Source organism: Triturus cristatus, chromosome 8 (assembly GCF_964204655.1).
Source record: "Triturus cristatus chromosome 8, aTriCri1.1, whole genome shotgun sequence".
NCBI lineage: Eukaryota > Metazoa > Chordata > Amphibia > Caudata > Salamandridae > Triturus > Triturus cristatus.
The window spans coordinates 378,439,509-378,461,646 of record NC_140591.1 but is presented as its reverse complement, the minus strand read 5'-3'; positions in this window follow the sequence as shown (position 1 = coordinate 378,461,646).

Below are 22,138 nucleotides of genomic sequence, written 5' to 3'. Positions count from 1 at the left end.
CAGCATCTGAATAAAGGTATTGTTGCGTAAGGCAAGTCGATATGATAGCTCATAGGATGGCAGATCACTAAATGTGTGCTTTATGGTATCATTAGTGGAGGAGTGTAAAAGTGAGGCAATAGGAGGAAAAATAGCATGTAGTATTAAGCTGATACATATTATCGTGATGCACATCTTGCTCTTTTTTTTTATCAATGTTTTTGTCCAAGATCTTATGCAAGCCAGAATACATGTTCAACCGCTTCACCACCTAGTGGACTTAATTGATCAAACGGGTTCTGACTTCTTAGATCAAAGTTTAGCTTTGTGGAAACTTCTGGGGAGTCTCCTCTAGAAAATGGTGTTCAAAATCCAAAATCCAAGTTCAAAGTCTTTTTCCTTTGTAAAAGAGTGGTGAAGGTGCACTTTGACTTTAACGGCCGTTCCCGTGGTCCAGAGCACTGACTTTGGCGCCTTCCATCCAGGAGCGATGGAGTATTCTTTGACCTGGGTGTTGTCAGGGAAGGCGGCAGCAAACTGCGAACAACAAGAGAGTAGTGCAGACATCAAGGAAGCCAGGTAATCTGTCAGCATCAGTAATCTTTTAGGCATTGGAGTGCCCACATATTTGGTGGTCTACCAAAGACCACTTCATAGGGAGATAAGCCTGTTCTAGAATGAGCTACCATTCGCATGTAAAAGAGTGCAACCGGCAGGGCTACCATCCAATCTACACCTTTGTCTGCGCAAATTTTTAATGTCTGATTATGTCTTTCTACAAGGCCTGCTGCTTCAGGATGTCGCACACAATGGAATTTCCAGGTATACCCTAACAGAAGGGACACCTGCTTCATTAGTACCAGGACATATTTGTAACCTCTACATCTGTTTATTTGGATATAATCCATTTGGAGCACTTCAAAAGGGTGGTCAGGTGGATGGAATCCACCTTGTTCCATCGGAATGCCTTTACCTGGATTGAATTGGCAACAGATCATACATGTTCTGACCTTTTGTTTCGCTGCTGCACGCAGGTGCTTGTTGAACCATATATTCTGTAAGCTATCGATCATTGCTTTCTCTCCTAAGTGTGCAGGACTATGTGCGGTATTTATAATCACTTGTACCATCGAATCAGGAAGAAACCATGTGGATTTGCCCTTATTCATCCAACCCTGATCAGTCAGTACCCCTCCTTGTTCCGACCATTTCTTTAATTCGTCCATAGTAGCATGTGTCTGTATGTCTTGATCATCCTTGGAAGGATCCCTAACTGTCATGGCTTTGGACACTTATTGAACCTGTAACTTTGTCATGTCTAGTGGGGTCTGAGCTGTCTGTTTAGCTGTTCGGTCTGCCAGATCATTGCCTTGGTAAATGGTATCTGTGGCTCTAGTATGTGCTTTACATTTTAGGATAGCTATGGCTGTTGGTAAATGTATTGCTTCCAGTAGGGCTTGAATATGGGGGCCATGCTGTATCTTGGCCCCATGAGAGGTCAAGAAACCTCTTTCTCGCCAGAGAATCGGTGTAAATGTTTACTCTCAGGTGCTTAGCTCTTATGCACGCTTGTGTCAGGGCGATGAGCTCTGCTGCTTGTGCTGACAATATGTCTATTCTTTTAGTCTCTATTATTACAGTATCAGTAGTCACTGCATATGCTGCCACTAATTCTCCCGCCCCTGTCCTCATGCATGAGCCGTCAACTTATAGTGTTAGGTCGGGGTCTGGGAGTGCAACGTCTGTCAAGTCTTGTCTTGGTTTAGTCACGGTATGTATTACTTCAACACAGTCGTGTGGTGAAACGCTTTCTGTACTGGAGGGCAAAAGGGTAGCAGGATTCAGTATGTTGCATCGTCTGATCTCTATGTGTGGTTGAAATAACGTTGGCTCATAGCCTGTCAGTCTAGCTACAGTCAGGTGTTGTGTTTGTGTCCGGTTCAAGAGAACCTCTACTGCGTGTGGTACTTGTACTGTCAGAGGGTGGCCCAGCACTATCAAGTCACTTTGTCTTATGGCTAAGGCCGTTGCTGCAACTGATTTTTGGCACGCAGGCAAAGCCTGTGCTACTGGGTCTAATGTACTAGAAAAATAAGCACAGGGCTCGTGTTTTCCTGCATGATCTTGTGTTAGGACAGATAGTGCTGTTCCATCCCGCTCTGTCACAAAAAGCATAAACGATTTGTTGTAATCAGGGTTTGCTAAAACTGGTGCTTGACATAAAGCTCTCTTTAATTCTTCAAATGCCACAGTGTGTTCTTGAGGACTTTAGTCTTTTTGTGTCTTGGGCTGGGAAAAACCAGAAATCAATTGAATACGTTCCGGTGCCCACAACTAATTCCCCTGAAAGATCACAATAAAACATGAGAAAAAGGGGAAAGCACCATACCTATTTCCTCGACTTAATTTCTAAGGGGGCTAATTTCTAAGGGGCTTAATTTCTTAAGGGGCTAGCGGGAAGCGAACCTCCTCAGGGGCCAGCAGAAAGCCAATATTCTCCTCCTTCCCCCCCTTTTTTGACAGGAGGAAATCTGAAACAGATTTCACTGCTGTCAAACACTATCAAACCCTGTGTCTTGTCAACACTATTAATCCCTGTGTGTAGCTACTGGGCGTAAGCAAAATTATAGGAGATACACAGCGTATTTGAAACGGCGAGAAATCCTTCAAATTAATGTACAAACCTCATTGTGTTAGCTCATAAGCTGGCCAAATGACATCTCATATGCAAATGTCCCTATTACATGAACCTACACCAACCTGAAGTCAATATTAATGCTAGTAGGCCCTAATAGGAATGCTAAATTACCTAAATATTCGGAAAACCAAGTTTAAGAACAGTTGTTAATGTTGATAATTAATAATTTATCTGCTAAAGAAATCAGTCATTTTGCAATAATTTCCACCTATACAATAAATAGCCTAATTTAAAAACAAGTCAACTTTTGGGGCCACCACTTACAAGAATGAGCTTACTAAAGCAAACTTTAAAAAGGAAATCCTGTCAGATATTTTCTCATTACCCTAAATACCGAGCCTCATTTGTCACTCTGTGGTGGCAGTCCTTATTTAAAACAGGCCTTTCAAGAGTTAAGATGCGAGTGCACAGATCATAATTGTTCCTTAATGTCCAATCTGGAAACATATGACCGAGGCTGCCTGTCTATAAGAGAAAGGCAGTTATGTGAAAAATATTTTAGTCTTGCATAGCCTTTTTCTTTTGTTTCATTCATCTCCAACACCAATTAGACATACACTCATAACGTGTTGTCCGCTATTTTGACAGCATGATAATGGTAATATCATGTCTGTGAATTTTAGTAATTGTGAACAAGTTCCAGCCAAGCGCTGTGCAAAGATTGCCGTCGTCACGACCATCTCTGTACTTGCACAGGAGAACTTTGTATTAAACGCTAAACAGACTGGTCAATACAACACAAAAACAAAACATATATAAAATACATATGCCAAGCCATCAGTATACCAAGCACAGAAAGCATAGACAATTACACTAACATATATAAATGAGCAGTGATGCGCAATTATAGTACCTACAGCTCAGAGGCGAACACTCTGGCCTGCTTAATTTGTCAGGCTTATAATCAATAACTTATTTACCTGCCCTATACACCCCCATCTGAAATCACCGTGTCAAGTCTGACACACAGAATCAGCAATAATAATCAAAAACGAAGAACACACGAACCTATTTGTTTTCTTTTATAAAAACAGAATCAGCAATAATAATCAAAAACGAAGAACACAGGAACCTGTTTGTTTTCTTTTATAAAAATGAGCTATGCATCTTCGTCAACACAATGTACCCTAATGTCCCAGACGAAGACGCACCTCTCATCTCTCCTCACAGACTTTTAACCACTGGATCATTTATCCAATGCAACTGGTGGCAGCTTGTGGCCACAATTCAAAAATGTCTGAATTTGAAAATCGTTTTTATATAGGCACATAGCCCTTAAGATTCCAAGCGAGAGCAACATTTTACTTTCTGGCCAGAAGCAATATAACATTTGCTAAAAAATAAAACAAATCTTCTCCATAGACATTTCCCCGGGGCACTGGTTTAGCACAGAATAGACCAAGGGAATCTTTCTCGACTTACATTTTTCAGCTGCCCTGTCTTATCAGAGAAGCTAAAAATAGCCCCTCAGCGCGGCCTGAGCCTGGGCTGCCAGCCAACTTTTTTGTTGTTCCGGCTGCAGGCATTACACAGATGCGATGTCAGAGAAGCTTTCTAAGCAGTGCCTCTGTTCTGCTCCTCTCACCGGCCCCCACCTACACTGGCTACAAGGTCAGAATCTGTCTCCGATTTCTGTATCACATACTGCTCTACACAGCCCCCACCTTCTCCTCACTCTGAAGCTGTCAAAGACAAAAAGACTACTCAATTCCATAAAAACTGCAATAATTCGCTCAATTGAAAAATTATTTTTACATACAATTTGCACTCAGGGGGTCATAATCTTACCGACTTGACCCAGCACATTGGCTCACTGGACCACCAAGAACACAAACCTGTATTCTTGAACAATTTGCAAATTCGAAATACCCACAATTCTTTTTTCAAGCTAAACTTTTCAAAAATTACTTTTTCGTTAGCACTTTGTACATTAGGGGTGTCATCAAATCACAGGTGTTGCTCCTTCTCTAGCTACACCCCTCTCAATTTCCTATTGATAACGTAGTCAAATGTTGGACCATGTAAACACCAGCTATGCGCTGTTCATTTGGTGGGTGGCTCAAGAACCTTTGGGCTACTATATCATTATTATATGTATCGTGGTACTTGCGGTGGCACTCTAACTGGTCTTTCTACTGGGGCCACTCTTGCTAGGTCCTCTGAAAGGACGGGATAAATACCAGCAACGTCAGTATTTCTTTCTCTGTCAGCCTGCGCTCATTTTACCTGCTCCACTTCCTCCTGTAACATCTTTTCCTTGGCTTTTCCAGACTCCAGTCTACTTCTCTCTGCTTCGTGAAACACTTACTCTGACCTCCTATGTGACTCCTTGCGCCAAAACTCAATGGCATCCTTCCAAGCTGGTCTACATTTTCTCTTTCATAAGAGTGTTTCGTTGTCTATCTACTTGTTCTGCTTTTACTCGGATACCTTCCTCAACTAACACGTTTTCTCGGGCTTTGTCTGAATCCTCCCTACTTTTCTCTTCTTTTCTGAGCGCTTACTCTGTGCGTCTATGCTATTCTTTACGCCATAATTCAATGGCATCTTTCTGTTACTGTCTGGCTATCTTTTTCCATAATTCTTCTTCTACTCTCATGATGCAATCTGCATCCCATGTCCCAACTGCGGGCCACCTCTGACTTTCTGGTAAATCCTTGGTGTAGTCCACCCATAAATCAAGAAATAATACGGCATCTAGGCCATGCTTATGATACATAAAGTACCCTGGAGTGTCCCTAGGTGGAATGGGAACAGCTTCTTCGAGTACCCCTTTTCTAGTTTTGATCTGTCTTAATTTTGAAAAGAGCGGCATTTTTAGACCTTATTACTTGAACACACTTAATACAATAAACACAATAATGAACAGTCATTCACACCACAATATGTAGAACGTATTTAAAACATTTAACATTTAACATTTAACGAACAACAATGGCCATTAGGGAACTAATCACTTAGCATAATACTCGACACTAACTAGGTGATTCTGAATTATATACTAGACATACTAGATATACTGCTAAACAGTACAGATACACTGCTGAAACAGTGCAGACCGGATTTGTGTACCCAAACCCGTCTTGACCGGCACAACCTATGTGCACGTCAGAACGCCTCCTCGGCAATGGTACTCACCGGGTAGCTCGGAACGGAAGGCCTCGGAACTGAACTGGACTGGACTGGACTGGACCGGACTGGACTCGACGCGGAACTTCGGAACTTCGGAACTTCGGAATCTGGTGGGCCTCTGTATACCTCGGACACAGCTCTCTCGCAGGTGGGCTCTGGGTAGGACAATCTGCGTTCCTCACCGCCTCGTATGGATGCCTGGTCGCAGTCTGTCCCCTTCGTTGGCCTGAGGGAGTTGGCGGGAAGACCCGCGACGTGCGCGCTTGAAGTCCGTCACGGCTATGGAAGGGGGCAAAACTGGACCTTCATCTCCGGCGTGTGGGGAAAGAGATTAAACTGTTCGGGCGCCATTCTGTGGTAAATAAAATATTACGCTCTCAGAATTTTTCAGAATATCAATAGGATCATGCATAAAGCAAGAGGCTGAGTCTGTGGTATCAGGTTCAAAAAGGGCTTTATTCCAATAACTCGAGTCAAAGGGAGAATATTTCCATCACCAAAATTGGATCTGGAAAGGGGCTCAAAAGTATTCTCAATATTCTCCAAACATTATTCACAGAGTACAGTATATATACATTTCTCAATTGTACGTAAGCAAAAGAGCAAGAGAGAATGAGATAAGAGCATGTGGGCGTGTAAGTAGGCATGAAGGTGGGCGTCCATGTGGGCGTCCACTTGATGATAATGGGTAATTTGTCATATGTGGGTGGATACCTGGAGGGGGTTGCGTGATCTGCTGGAATTGTACTGGAACTTTGCCTTACTTGTGCTCAACTCGAGCATGACGTGTAACTAGAGGGAGAAAGGGACTTGACATTTAGCTCTACATGTGGAGACAAAAGTCTGGGGTTATGTCAACCTAATCCCAAATCATATCTAACATCCTATTTTTAAAGAACTATGTTATCCAAAAAGAAAGGTCTCTCGAACAAAATCTATTCTATACTGACTGTGAGTGCGTGTACAAGCGTCTAAGTGTCTACACTAGATGCGAGGGCAGAAATCTTCCATAGTAACAGGGCTATGAATTACTGGCATAAAGACAGAGAAGCCGGGCCCTTTGCTCGATAGCTGGAAGAATGTTTACTTAAACTACTAGACAGGAATGCATTGGATAGGGAGCGGAGCAGATAATCACAAGGTGAAATACAGTTTTTGGCAGGCAACAGGCTGGAGTCAGGCACCGTTAGCCGCGCAGGGAATAGGACAAAGTTCATGGATACAGATGCGAGCTCAGACTGGAGCTTTCAGAGGCAGAAGGCAGGAAAAGGCTTAACGGCAGAATCAGGGCCTACTCGCCTGGACTGAAAAATGGGATAAATGAACCATATAAAGCCGGTGGCCTTTCATACTTAGAAATAGAATATCCGGCCCATTCATGGCGGATCTGAAAGAGGACATGTTGACGGTGGACGCACAAGTGTTTGCGTCTTCATAACTGGAACTGGAGGGATCATACATGTACTTGTGATTTATACATGAAACCGTTGGGGTCCAAGATAGGGGACATAACTGATCATAAAAATCCATATTTCCACAGTACGTGTGTGGCACGCGGCGAATGCTGCAATGGGGTGGAGGGATCGCCTGACTCGGGCGACGCCGTTGTATGCCTCCGGGCGGCTGGGCTGTTTGTGGAGATCGAAAGGCTTTGAGAAATGGGATATGATTGGTATATGTAAGGTGGGTGATCTTTGGGCGAAGGGGTCTTTCAAAACTTTTGAAATGCTTAAAACTGAATATAAATTAAACGATAGAGAGTACTTCCGGTATGCGCAAGTCTACCATGCGCTGTGTTCGGTTTTTCCGTATGTTGCTGCTATCCCCGAGTATTCCCTACTGGAGGATAGAGTGTTGGATGGCTATGTGCCCGACAGCACTATTTCACTGATTTATAAGAAACTCATGAATGCGGACTTGCTGCTCCGTCTGCAGGAGGCATGGACGGGCGATGGCTTGGAACTGGACGATGAGGACTGGGTATCGGCGTTGGCCTCCCCGAAAGAGGTGGCGATCCCGGCCCGCTTACGATTCGTACAGCTGAAGATCCTTCATAGAGTGTATGTCACGGGGCCCAGTTTGCTGCGTATGGGTTACTCGATGGATGGACTGTGTAAGCGTGGATGTGGCCTGCCGGGTACCTTTCTTCATATCTTATGGGAATGTTCGGAGGTTGTGCGATTCTGGAATGGTATCCACACCGTAATGGAGGAGGTCACGCACGTCGCTCTGTTGCCAGAGGCTAGGAGGTGGTTGTTGAATGTCTGGGAACCGAATGATTATAATGCGGCACAGACGCAGTGGGTGACTCTGGGGTACATGGTGGCTAAGCGTAACATTGCACAGCTATGGGGCTCCCCGAGGCTGCCCACGATCGAGGCATGGAAGGAGAATATGGACTGGTGTATGTTTAGGGAAAAGACAGTATATGTGGCGAGAGGCAAGCCAGGGAAATGGACTAAGGTATGGGGTCCATGGAATTTATATCGTGGACGTATCTGCACCCCGCCTCTGCCATTAGAGGTCGATATTGCTTTGTCCCCCTAGCCACGCATTCTGCGGGATGGTGTGAGGTGTGTTCCATGCTTTGTCTTCCCGTTGCCCCCCACTACCGCTCCCAGACAAGAACTGCTTTGGACACTGTACATTGTTCCCCGTCCTGGGAAGAGCACGCTGCTATTTCGGACTCTCATTGCCTTGAGTGTGTTTTATATTTAATAGAAAATGAAACTGTTTTTTCCGATTGCTCCTGGCCTATGGCCACGGCCTGTTACATGTGCTCACGAACTGCCGGGAGCTTTGCCTCTGGTTCATTTGAATGTGTGGCGTTGCACTGCGGGCCCTCGGGCTCTATAGCGGCCGGCCCTGGTGGTTGTAGGCCCTTGTCTGTATTTTATCGTGTACCAACGGTTTCTAATAAAAAAAAACAAAAAAAAAAAAAAAGAATATGTTAGGGAAAATGTGTCTAGCCACAGGATTAAAATGGCCAGATGCTCTACCTCTTGTGCCCATGAGCATGAGGAGCGTACCAGACAGAAAAACAGGTTTGAGTCCTCATGAAATAATAATGGGATGAGTAATGAGACAAGCTTTCGTACCTGTTAACAAACTGCTGACTATAACTGATGATCTTAGGAAGGACTATTGCAAAGGATTGGATGATGTGGTGCATTCTGTGTTTCATCAGGTTGGATCGGAAGCGATCACTCTTGAGAGAAACCCAGCTCATGATCTGAGTCCGGGAGATTGGGTTTGCATAAAAGTCCACCGAAGAAGAAATTGCCTGGTTCCTCACTGGGATAAACCACGTCAGGTGATCACGGTGACTGCCACAGCAGTAAAGTGTGCAGGTGTGAAAAATTGGATTCATGCCGGTCATACAATCACAGTTCCAGATCCTGAAGATCGACCTGTAAGTTGACATCTGGAAATATCAGACACCAGTTCGGCATCTGAAACAGAAACCGAAGCAGTCAGAATTCCAGATCCTGAAGATCGACCTGTAAGTCGACATCTGGAAATATCAGACACCAGTTCGACATCTGAAGCTGAACAATCTAAATTTGGTAAAAAACAAACTGAGGACATTGAAAAGCAAACAGAGGACTTTGAAAGACAGACAATTAATATTGAAACAGGAGAGACAGAAATAATTCACAGGGATGTCAAACAACCAAGTACAAGTTTTGAGGAAATCCCTTCAGAAGTAATTGAAACAACAGAAGAAAATCTAAAATCAGAGGGCGAATCAGAGATCATAAAGTTCAAAGTTAAAGAAGATGAAGTGAGATCTGAAACAGAATCGGAAGAAAGTGAAGAAGAAATAAGACAAAGGAGAGGACCAAGAAAGAGAGCTTGGAAAGTGGAACGAGAAGAAACAGAGACTGAATTGAAAAGGCCAAGAAAAGAAGACAATTGGCCCAACGAGTGTAAAAGACTGGGATATAAAATAATAAATTTGAACAAAGACAAGGAAGAACAGGTGAATGAAATAACGAGTCAAAGAAATCAAATACATTTGAATAAAGGACAATTGCAGAGACCGAAAAGAGTAAGAAGACCCAATTTGAAATACAAATCACCTGAATGGACTTACATAGCACTGCCTGACATCGAAGAAGTGGACAGCAGTCAAGAGAACTCAAACGAAAATAATTGTAAGCAGGAGGGTGAAAGTGAACTGTGCCCATCCTGAAGAGACTGAAGAAACTAGAATAAAGACAAACTGACGAAATCAAAGAAAATTTTGAAGGACCAAACAACACGCTAAGGGCAGTTGGTTCAAAGGCCATATTTTTGAGTGTGGAGAGATACATTTTTATGTACACATCTTAGATTATAGTTTGCCACGGCAGAGAATGAAAATAGAAGATCTAGGTGTAGGCTTCTACACAAATGGTGTAGAATGTGTTTTTACTGTACAGATTTACTGATATTTATTTGGTTCATTTTAGCAATAGTTATTCCACTTAAATTAACTGCAGAGAATACATCTGGGATGAACAATAAAACAAATAGTGATAAAGCACATAACACAAAGGATACTGCAAAACTGATAGATAATACTGAGTTTCATAGAGACAGGTAAATACATGATATTTCTAAGAATGTTTTTACAAAGCTTTTATATGAATATGTAGAGACAATGAATTTTAGGGATTGTTATGTCTGCATGCAGTGACCTGCGTCTGTGACAGAGGGTGTAACATATCATCACCTTCCCTTGATGTATGGAATAACTTGTAGTGTGTTGGCTAGTTTATTTTATAAGAGGCAAATTAGAATATTATTATACTGATATGGATGCTGTTTTTGCTAAAGTTTCTGAAGTTTCTGAACTAAACAAGGTGAAGCCTGGTAAAGTTTTTGGAGACTTTTTCTTAGAAACAAGAGTTAACATTAGAATACGCATTTAGACACAACCTTACTTGTAGATTAAGGAAAGAAGAAAAAGTATGTTTAGACATGGTAGAGGATAGGAGAGTTACGTTTCAAAGAAAAGTAACAGGAGAAAAGATGAAAACACCACCTTGGGGTTTTGAGGAAGGAAGTTATGATAAGAGTGAAACTATTGTAGCAATAGGGTTAGATTTGCCTCAACAAGGGAAATTGTGCATTCGTAGATATAACACTATGTATGACAACTATTTCCTGAGTGCTAGTGGATGCCGAGATACATACAGAATTATAGGGGGATGGGGATTCAAAGGAGGAAAATATCCAGTATTCCCAGCAATCTATTTCATTCGTGGGACCAAAGCATATTATAGGTTGCCGGACCATTGATACCGAACATGTTATCTAGGCCTGGTCTTTCCAAAGATATTTCATGTAGATAGGGGAACTAAAGGAACTCACGAGATAGGTAAACCACTAACACGTAGAAGAAGGGAAAGTTTCTCAGAGATAATAGGCGACATTTTTGGAGCATTGATGCCAGCAGTGGGTATATCTTTTAATGCATATAAGATTCGGAAATTGTCAACAAAAGTAGATCGTTTATCAACGAATACTGCTGGAGGATTCTTGATGGTTAATACCGAGAAGGTTGCCATGAGAGCTATGGTGATTCAAAATCGACTTGCCCTTGATATTCTTTTGGCAAAAGAGGGAGGAGTCTGTGGAATGCTGGAGGTACAACATTGTTGCACTTACATTTCAGATAAAAGTCAGAATATACAAAGGTATATAAAGAATATTACTGAACTGCATAAAGAAATTATCCCACTGGAGGTTGATGGTGCTTTGGAGAAACTTGGTAAGAGTTTTTCCTCAGTAAAGAAATGGTTTGCCGAAATAGATAGTTCATTAGTTGAGAAAATATTAATACCAGTAATAATAGTAATATTAATGACATGTTGAGATTAGCATGTGTATGTATTAGAAAAAGAAAAAAAGAAAATAAAGTAAAAAGACAAAATGAGAAAAATAAACAAAGAGAACGAGAAATGGGAGAAATTGAATTAGAAGATTTTAAAGAGAATATGTACAACAAGTCTAAGAGACAGAATGTGAAGAATACAATTGTTTAAGCTAACAAATGAAAAGGACAAGAAACATGGTTTCTGGTAAATTGGTAAAAGATGGTTTTGTGGTGATATTAAAAATCACCAAAGGGGGAAATTGATGGAGCAGGGGAAATACAAAATTTTTCTGTACCCCCTTCGAAGTTAATGACCTCATAACTTTAAAAACACTAACTGTTTGAATGCATGTATTAATCAATAAATGCACCTTTAATCAGACACTACACAAGGTAAACTAACTGGCATTTGCAAAAATCTAATTTATTTACAAATGTGATATTAAATTAACATAGGTTTGTGATTCGTGTAGAAAGTAGAAGTAAATTGCATGTATTTCGTTTGCAGTAAAATATATTGTGGCAAAGAATGCATATGGTAAGTAAAATGGCTTTAAATGTCGCTTATGCTAGGTAACACCTAACACGGGTCATTAGAATGGTGGGTGGTAAACAGAAGGGATTCTTTTCTATATCTGATTTCTGCTATGTTGTTTTCATAATAGTTCAGTTCGGGCCTGCTAGGCCTCGCTGGGAAAATGGCCGCTGTCGTGAGACATGATTGCATGCGCAGAATAAAGATGGCCCCGCGCATGAGCAGAATGGAAGTTCCAGTCACGAGTGTGTGGCCTATGCCCGGAGTGAGAGATGAGAAGGCCAGTCTGACCTAAGACAAGAGTTGTGCCAAACATTTCTTAATGAATGCCTGGGAACGGATGGGAGACTTGAACTCTACAAGATGAACCAATTCATGACTGTCGAATAATGTTGCAAATATATTAACAAAGTTAAAAGAACTTTTGGACTTGAAGAATCACGAGAGTTTTGTATGAATAGATTATTTGCAGAACCTGTTCAGGCAAGGAGGACAATGAGGTGACCATCACCACCCCTCCAATAGACCAATCAGAATGAATGTAGCCCCTAAAAGGTTTCAATTTTGGGTATAGCAAGTTAGTGTAAGGGTATAAAAGAGCTTGTGCTTACAATGCGGAGGTTCGGAGCACCTATTCTACATCGATCTATTCAACACGACAGTCTGTCTATTGAGACAATTTTCTTCCTGATGCTGAAAAGACTTTGACAATTTTGGACTTCCAACATTGATGGGGAAAAGGAACGAGACCGCCGTGGGATTCTATCCTGGGAGGGAATACGTCCAAGGAGGTTAGAGGGACAGTCAGTTAGTTTTGGGAACCTCTCCTGTGATCTTCGATTCATGTTCTGGTGAATCATTCTCGTCATCGCCCTAAGGCCAAGGGTAGTGAGTATTTTCTGTTTCTATTCCAATCTTTACTTAAATGCTTATGAAAATAATCTCTAGAATATTTGTTTAATAAAACCTCACTTATTAAATGTATTCAATGAATCTAGATAAAATCTCATGTTAACTCAAACTGAGACAGTGCTTATTAGAATTAAAGTTATAATCAATAATTGTTAAAAGGTTTTAATTGTGATTGAACTGGACTTAATCGCCATCAACTGATCCCTACTAGTTGGTCCATCGACCCAAATAGCGGAGTACCTTGATGTTTAGAACCGACAATTCCAGAGTCAAATGTATATAATGTATATAGTTATTATTTAGGTAAAAATATTACCAAGGTACCCCGTATGTCTTGCAGCTCGTTTTGCTTATCACTGATCCAGAAAACTGAGTGAATGTGTGTTTCGGTGTTATGGGCCCCACCGATGAACAAGTGGTGTAAGGGTTTTTCTGGGTTGGTGTCATATGGAAAGGTTTTTATAATAGCTGCACTGTATCAGTCTGGAGCTTGCTGAGTAGAGACGTATTGATGCCAGCATAGAGGGCATTTCCGTAGTCCAGTCTGCTGGTTATGAGTGCATGGGTGACTATCTTCCTTGATAGGGGGGGGATCCATTTGAAGGTCTTTCGGAAGATGCGGAGGGTGTGAAGCAGCTGGATGCGACTGCGTTAACCTGCTTGTTCATGGAGAGGGAGGAGTCGAGTGCGATGCAAAGGTTTCTGGCATGGTCCGTGGGGGTCGGAGGGCTGCCGAGTGCTGTGGGCCACCAGGTGTTGTTCCATGCTGATGGGGTGGTTCTAATTACGAGGACTTCTGTCTTCTCCAAGTTTAGCTTCAGGCAGCTGTTGCTCATCCAGGTTGCAACGGCCTGCATTCCTTCCTGGAAGTTGAGTCTGGTGGTGATGAGGTCAGTGGGATATCATCTGCATAAAAAATACATGTGATTCCAAAAGATTCAATGAGAGAGGCTGATTAGATCATCTAACAAAGTAATTGCCTGTTTTTTTGTAACTGAGGAATAATGAGAACCATCTCAAAACATGGCGACAAGTCCCAAGCTCAACAAGGTGCTGCACCAGTAGAGCATGTGACACCATGGATGCTGAGACTTCTGTAAAGGCTGACTTGGTGCAGTGCTGAGGTCTAATGCCTGACTGAGAGTTGTGAAGAAAGTTGATCTGATTAAGATACTCTGCGTCTTGTATATTCACTAACTTTTCCACCATTTTAGCAGGAGTTGGGAGTAAAGAGATAGGCCTAAAGTTAGCTGATGATTTCTTCAACAAAGATTTTACCTTTGCCTGTTTCCATATTTCTGGGAGATGAGCAAGTAAAAGGGAGGAGTTGAGATTAATGGGTGGCCCATCTTTACAGACATTAGTAGCAACCAACTGCTATAATGTAATTTGTTTAAATTCGGCAAACGTTCCATTGACAATTTAGGGTAGTCATTATTCTCAAGCTCAAAAACAATTTAGCAAAGCCTGCTTGAATAACAAATATGGCATAGAAGAAGGGAGGGCAGAGCCCATTATGTAAGATGTGAGAGCAGAGCCCAGCTTGTAAGATGTGAGGGCAGAGTCTGGCATGTAAGATGTGAGAGCAGAGCTCAGCCTGTAAGATCTGAGGGTAGAGTCTGGCATGTAAGATGTGAGAGCAGAGCTCAGCTTGTAAGATCTGAGGGTAGAGTCTGGCATGTAAGATGTGAGGACAGACCCCCACATTTAGGATATGAGGGCAGAACCTATCATCGAAGTTTTGAGGGCAGAGCGCAGCCTGTAAGATGTGAGGGCTTGCTGTGCTTAACAATCTGTGGCTTTGTTCATGTTGCTGTGGTTCTCATTCAAGGTCCGTTTATCCTTCCTCTGTGACATTTGTTGAAGGCGATTAATATTTTTCCATGTGCCAAGGTGCTTGAAATTATAAGCCTTCACTCCCTTTATACATTGTATAAAATGGACTTTGCAGAGAGTTACAATATGGAAAGCTTGACTTTGGGAGGATTGAGCAGAATGCTTTTTCTACTGCTGCCATTTACATTTTTCCTGAAAAGATTGTTAACCTACTCTTCCTCTTGAATTTCCTCGGTAAATTGCCAGTAGTTTATTGCTCACCTAGTCACCAAACAACTTTCAAAAGCCACTCATAAACACCCTCTCAATCACCAGACTCACATCGCTCACCAGTCTCCCAGTGCTACCCATCATGCTCTTTCCTTTCACTACACTCAGCACCTCTACCCATTAGACTCTCTCCTCTCACCATCCCTAGCAATCGAAATCACATCATTTAACAGGTTCATCATTGCTAGACATCACACTCACACACCGTTTACCTGAGTCTCACAATTACTAGCCAAGTCAAGTCAAAAGATTCTTTATTCGGCTAATAAAAACCATAAAAACACAAAAATAAATATAAATGTACCAAGAGCAGTTATTATAACAAGACATTTAAAAGCCATAGACGCGTAACAGGTACTATATAGGCATATACATTTTCAAAAAAAACATACTTACAGGAGATAAACTAAAGATATGAGTCATTAAAAACAAAATATTATGACTATTCCGCATATAAAATTCCTCAGGTAAAGTGCATATGCATTTCATTAAATAGGGTGCAAGTGCAACTAAACCAAAAACATCTTTCTTCTTATCCTTAAAGCACCTGAGAAGAAGCAAGCACCTCCAAGGAAAGTATAGGCCAGGAAAGCATCTGCAAGCAGTGGCTGCTCGCACAGGTAATACTGTGGGGCGGCGAGGCGGGAGGGCGGGGCTGTGTGGGAGGGTAGTGGAGTATGACATATGACTGGAAAGTTGAGACTAAATAAATAAATAAATAAAAGCACTTATTTTGCACTTGCAGCATCACCAACTCGGGCAAAATTACATGGGCTCAAGATCGGTAGAATGTATTTTTTCCCCTGGGAGACAAAGTTCACAAAAGAGAGTAAAGTGCAAAGAGTCCTGGTCAGAGACGCTATCACATGGGCATGGCCTTGAATGCACAGACTTCAGAAAGCCTTTCAGAAAGGCTAGTAACAAATGAAGAAGATCAAAACTGAATCTGGTTAGCAAAAGGCGGTGGTGAACATTATTGACAAGAGACAGATAGGGGTGCGCCTGTGGGCATGGACTAAGGGTGATGTCAATTCTCACCGTGGATTTAGCAATTTCTACACCCTCCCTGTCCTCTTGCAAACTGGACAGAAACTGATGTTTACATTTCCTGATATCAATAGGCCATGCAGGTTTGGGGTTAGTGTACAAGTCAGAGCGGCATAGCCCTCTCATTTGCTCCAATATGTACCTTAGCCATACGCAGAGCCCCTTCGAGGGCCATACAGTCAGCTATAGCAAGTTGATTCATGGTTAGAGACTGCTAGCCATCACACTAGAACTTTATTCACCAAAGCCTAGCTTTTATTAACTCTAATGATCTCACATTACTCATGAGTTTCACCATCGCTACTCATTACACTCGCACATCATTCACCACCAGTCTAACTATTGCTACCTATTATACTAATATCATTGACCACATTCTCACCTTTGCTAATTATTACACTCACATCACCCAGCAGAGTCTTAATAGCTACCCTTCACACTCTAACTTCACTCACCACAGTATCGTTCTCACTAGCCATTACCATCTCACACAGCTCATCTGTCATACCATTGACACCTGTCACTTCCTCACAGAGCTCACCAGTCTCAACCTTGCTACGAAACACTCCACATCGCTCACCACATTATCACTTTTGCTTCTCATCACAATGTTGTATCACTCATCAGTCTCATCCTCATGAACCAATACATTTTAACATCACTCACCACAGTCGGGCTAGTTGTACAAACCATACTCAACTATTACTGCCCACAGTCTCTCCACTGAAACCCACCACATCTCACATTACTCACTCCTGTCTCACTATTGCTACCCATGACATTCTCTCATCAATCACCTTAGTCTTATAATTGTTACACATAATACTTTCTCATCACTCACCTGTCTCACTAATGGTAGTCCTTATACTTTCACATCTCTCACCATAGTCTTAACATTGCTACCCATCACTCTATTAAATCACTGACCAATCCCACCATTGTTACCCATACTCTGTGATCACTTATTACAGTGGCACCATCTCTACTCTGCAAAAAATGACATCACACTCCAGTCTGACCATTGCTATGCATCACACTCTTACATCACTCACCTGTCTCAACATTAGTCCTCACACTGACATCTCTCAAAGGTCTCGCCATTGTTACCAGTCACACTTTGAAATTACAATTATGTCTCATCACACTCGTGAAGCCACTCTCTAATCTTACTATAGCTATTAATTATGCTCTCACATCTCTCCCCAGGAAAAGGTCTTTGATTGCATGTGCCTACACAAAGAGAAGACTGACTTCATCTGGAGTGCTTGAAAAATAGATGAGCCACAGCATGCTAACTGGGTCTGACCTACCAGATGAAGCAATTGTACAAGCAATGCCATAGTTTTTCGTGCCACTCCATCGCACAACAGTCCTATCATTAAAAACTTCTTTGACAGACTGGCTGAGCTACCTGCCTGGCAGTTCATGCACGGTAGAATTATCCTATCAGTGATTCAAGCCCTAAGAGACTGTGATACCTGCCAGGCATTTGAATCATGAGAAGCACATCCTTTTAGCACTTTACTCTCAGATGACCAGTGATATCTCATACATGACAACATTTTAAAAGGGGAAAGTGGGAGATGTAAAAAAAATAATTGGGAGAATGCATTTTTCCCTTTGACTTCTATTGAAACAGAGGCAAATTCAGGAGGGAGACAGCCAAAGTAAAGCAATTTTTTGCTTCAAACATTTGGAGTCTCGCGCTTGAATTGGGTCTATTGGCATGTATGTTATCTGCATGGCTGTGAGACCTGCCATATTTTGGCACGGTTTCCCCAGTATTTTTGCTTCTGACCTCCTGGTTTTGACTGTGTGCTGAACTTCACTTTTGCTGGTTTTAGAACTCTGGGTACTTTAACACTGCTGATCAGTGCTAAAGAGCATGTGCTCTGTATCTAAAATGGTATTTAGTTTCTCCATGATTGGCATCTTATATTTACTAATAAGTCTATAGTACATTGCCTGTAAATCAAATGCTACTAGTGGGCCTGCAGCACTGATTGTGCCACCCACATGAGTAGCCTTTTAAACCTGTCTCAGGCCTCCCCCTGCAGAGCCTGTGGGTGCAGTTTTGAACTGCAACTTCGAACTGGCAAGCTCACGTACTCGCCAGGTCCAAACATTCTCTTTTATTACATATAAGGTAGGCCCAGGACAGGGTGCAGTGTATTTAAATGTTAGGGTATGTACTTTTGAGTTTTACATGTCCTTATGGTAAAAAACTGTTAAATTCATTTTTTCACTAAAGCAGGGCCTATCTCTCCCATAGGTTAGCAGTGGAGTTGCCTTATAACGCTTTCCAATTGAGAGCAGATAGAAAATTGGAGTTTGGTGACTCTGAACTTTTTAAATTGCAGGTCGGAAAATGCCACTTTTAGAAAGTTTGCATTTTCTTACTTAACCAGTCTGTGCTTCTGCCTGTCCCTAGAATACATGTCTGGGTCCGATGACAGTTGGGCTTTGTGAATTCCCTCTAGACAGTCACACAGAAAGAGAGCTAACGTATCCCCTGCATATCCTGAGGGCCCATCACCAGGCTGATGAGCCTTCCTGAGCTACAGTGGTGGGAGGAGCTGACACTTGCACCTGAATAGTGCTGTGCATGTCCTCCCACAAAGAACTGCATACCCCCTTGCAGCCAGGGCCAGGAAGGACAGGGTCTTGTGCACTACAAAGACCTTTCTTTGAAGTCTCCCTACTTCAAAGGCTGAAATGGTTATAAGTACTGGAACTTTGACGCCATATACTCATAACTCTTCTGGACTGAGAAATTCTGTCAGGAAGAAGAGTTGATGTGTTGCCAAGATAGACTGCCACTTTGCTGCTTGCTTTGCTGGCCTGCTGCCTGCTGAGTCTTCCCTTGGAGTGTGAGGGCTGGACTTTACTCTCAACATCCTGCATCTAAAGTTTCTCCAAAGGCTTGTTTGAGGTTCCCACCTGTTGCTTAAGTCTCAAGGGCAACAAAGACGTCACCTACATCTTGCTGCCAGCACCTGGGCTCCTCTGTTCTGAGTCCTGCTCTGCCAAGTGGTGTCAACACCAGCCCAGAGCCCTTGGAAATGAGTTTTGGTGCTGCAACCAAGAAACCAGCTCATCGACTCCAAAGCTGCATTTTGGAACTAACGCATCCATGCAAAATCAACACATTTCCACTGCCTGCACCGAAGTCGTGGTCCCCACTGACCGAGTGAGTGACACATCAACCAGGACCTACAACGCAGCGAGTTTCGAACACTGCCTCACTGAAGTCTGTGATGCACCATTCCAACTTCAACGCACCCTGGCCCTTAGTGGCTTCCAACTGATGCAGCGTCTTTGGCACATCTGTTAAAAATAAACGCAGTAGGATAAACACATTGTGCTCTTGACATCAATGCAACATCAACACCACATCACCTTCAGAAACCGAGGCCTTGCACCAGCAACCGACTCATCACCTTCTCTGCGCAACGCATCGTCCTCGAGCATGAAAGCTTCAACGACTTTGCACCAACTTCAGGAAACGACACATCATATGCATCCACGACGCCTCACCTCCTCTGCGCATTGCATCCCCTTTGATTCCCTCTCAAGGCAAATGCAGGAAAGTGCCTCTTTTTGACATGGTCACCACCCACTTTTTGCTTACTGGTACTGATGCTTTTGATTGGTAGTGCACTGGGTTCCTGCTAACCAGGTCCCAGTGCCACTGCTTCTTCTCTAAAATGATGCCAATGTTGATTGTAACCAATTGGCAAGGACTTTAGCCCCCTTGTAAGACCATGGTAAATGGTGCCCCTGGTACCCAGGTCATGGGTAGTAAATAGGGTGCCTAAGGACTGCAGCATTTGTTATATCACCCAAATGGACCCACACGCAAACTACATGCAGACTGCCATTGCAGGATGCATGAAATGGTACAAGCCATTCTGAAGACACAACATTGCCCTCTCCCTGTGTGAAATGCCAATGTACACTACATGTACCATATGTAAGTCACTCCTACAGCAGGCCTTTAGAGCTCTAAGGAAGGGTGCATTACATTACATTTGAGGGCACATCTGCATAAGCAGATATGCTCTGTGATGCCTAGTTCAATTGTTGGTCATTGCGAGTAATCAGGAAGCCATTTTGAAGGTATGACTGGGCACTGGTCATTGCAGTTACCCAGCTACATAATGGCTTCACTGAAAATAATGGTATTTGGTATAAGACATCTCATTTTAATAAATCCGTACTGATGCCAGTATCAGATTTATAAAGACGTATTCAGAGAGCACCATAGAAGTGCCCCCAGTAACCCTACTAGTCACTTAGGGCCTCATGTAGGTAGCCAAATACCGGTCGGTAACGGCCGAAATTCGGTAAATTTCCCGTTACCGACCGGTATTTAGTCAAGTGAGATGTAGGAGGCCAAAAACCGAAAATCGGTAAATATGAAGCGGTAAATACCGATTCATATTTACTGAGTTCTAAAATACCGATTCATATTTACCGAATACATGTTTACCGATTTGGTAAATATGAAGTGGTAAATATGAAGTGGTAAAACGGAAAAAGACATGTAGGTAAATTCGGTATTTTAGAAATCCATGAAATTCGGTAATTAAGAGTCGGTAATTAACACAGATTGAAAGCAGGTGGTAATCATCAACAGTGCATAAAAGAAATCCCAAAATGCATCAGCGTGGACAACATGGCCGCTCTGTATGTCATTGCAAGGCGTCTACGTCTACAGGCAGCAGGACTGAGGATTTGGAGACGGGAGGAACGCATTTACAGACAGCGCATCACACTATTCCAACTGACTGAGGATGAGATACATGAAAGGTACAGGCTACACCCCCAAACCATCATGGACCTGATAAGGGACCTGCACCCACTCCTGGACCAGCCAACACCAAGGGCGCATGCCATACCACCACATGTGCAGGTACTCTGCAGCCTACATCTCCTCGCATCTGGCAGTTACCAGGGGGTGATAGCTGCGGTGGGCGGTGTATCCCAGAGTTGCCTCTCCCGTTTCTTCAGGAAGTTCCTTGATGCCATGATGTAAGAGAATGCACCACTACATCAGCTTCCCAAACACACAGGCTGAACTTCAGAAAACTAAAACTGACTTTTATCGCATGGCACAGTTCCCCCATGTAATTGGCTGTATTGATGGCACACACATCCCAATCTGCCCACCAGCTGCCACTGAGCACATCTATAGGAATAGAAAGTCCACCCACTCCATCAATGTGCAGGTTATCTGCGATGCAGGGAACATCATCACTGACATTTTTGCCAAGTTTCCTGGGAGCACCCACGACTCCTACATCTTCCGGAACAGTGGGATCTACACACGACTGCTTGCCGGAGAATTTGGAGAGGGATACCTGCTAGGTAAGTAACAGTGACGCACCATGAAACTAGCAAATCAAAGTGTATTGAGGCATGTGACTGATGGTTCCCTTACACTCACCTAGGCGACAGTGCATATGCCGTGCGCTCATTCATCCTCACTCCCTACCTACACCCATCAACCCACAGTGAGAGACGATACAACGTGGCACACAAATCTACACGCAACGTGGTGGAGCGCACGTTTGGACTATTGAAAAGCAGGTTCCGCTGCCTCCACAAGAGCGGAGGCGCACGCCAGTACACACCCATCATCTGTTGCAAGATCATCGCCACTTGTGCAATGCTGCACAACCTTGCCACGAAGAGAGGTACAGAGGTGGAACTAACAGATTTTGAGGACAATGAGGATGATTCAGGACAGCCAGAGGCCAACGCAGATGGAGTGCCAACAGCAACAGATGGGAGAGTGAGACGGGCAGAGATCACATGCAACTATTTCTGAGTAAGTAAGGGGACACAGGCAGTTGTTGGTTGT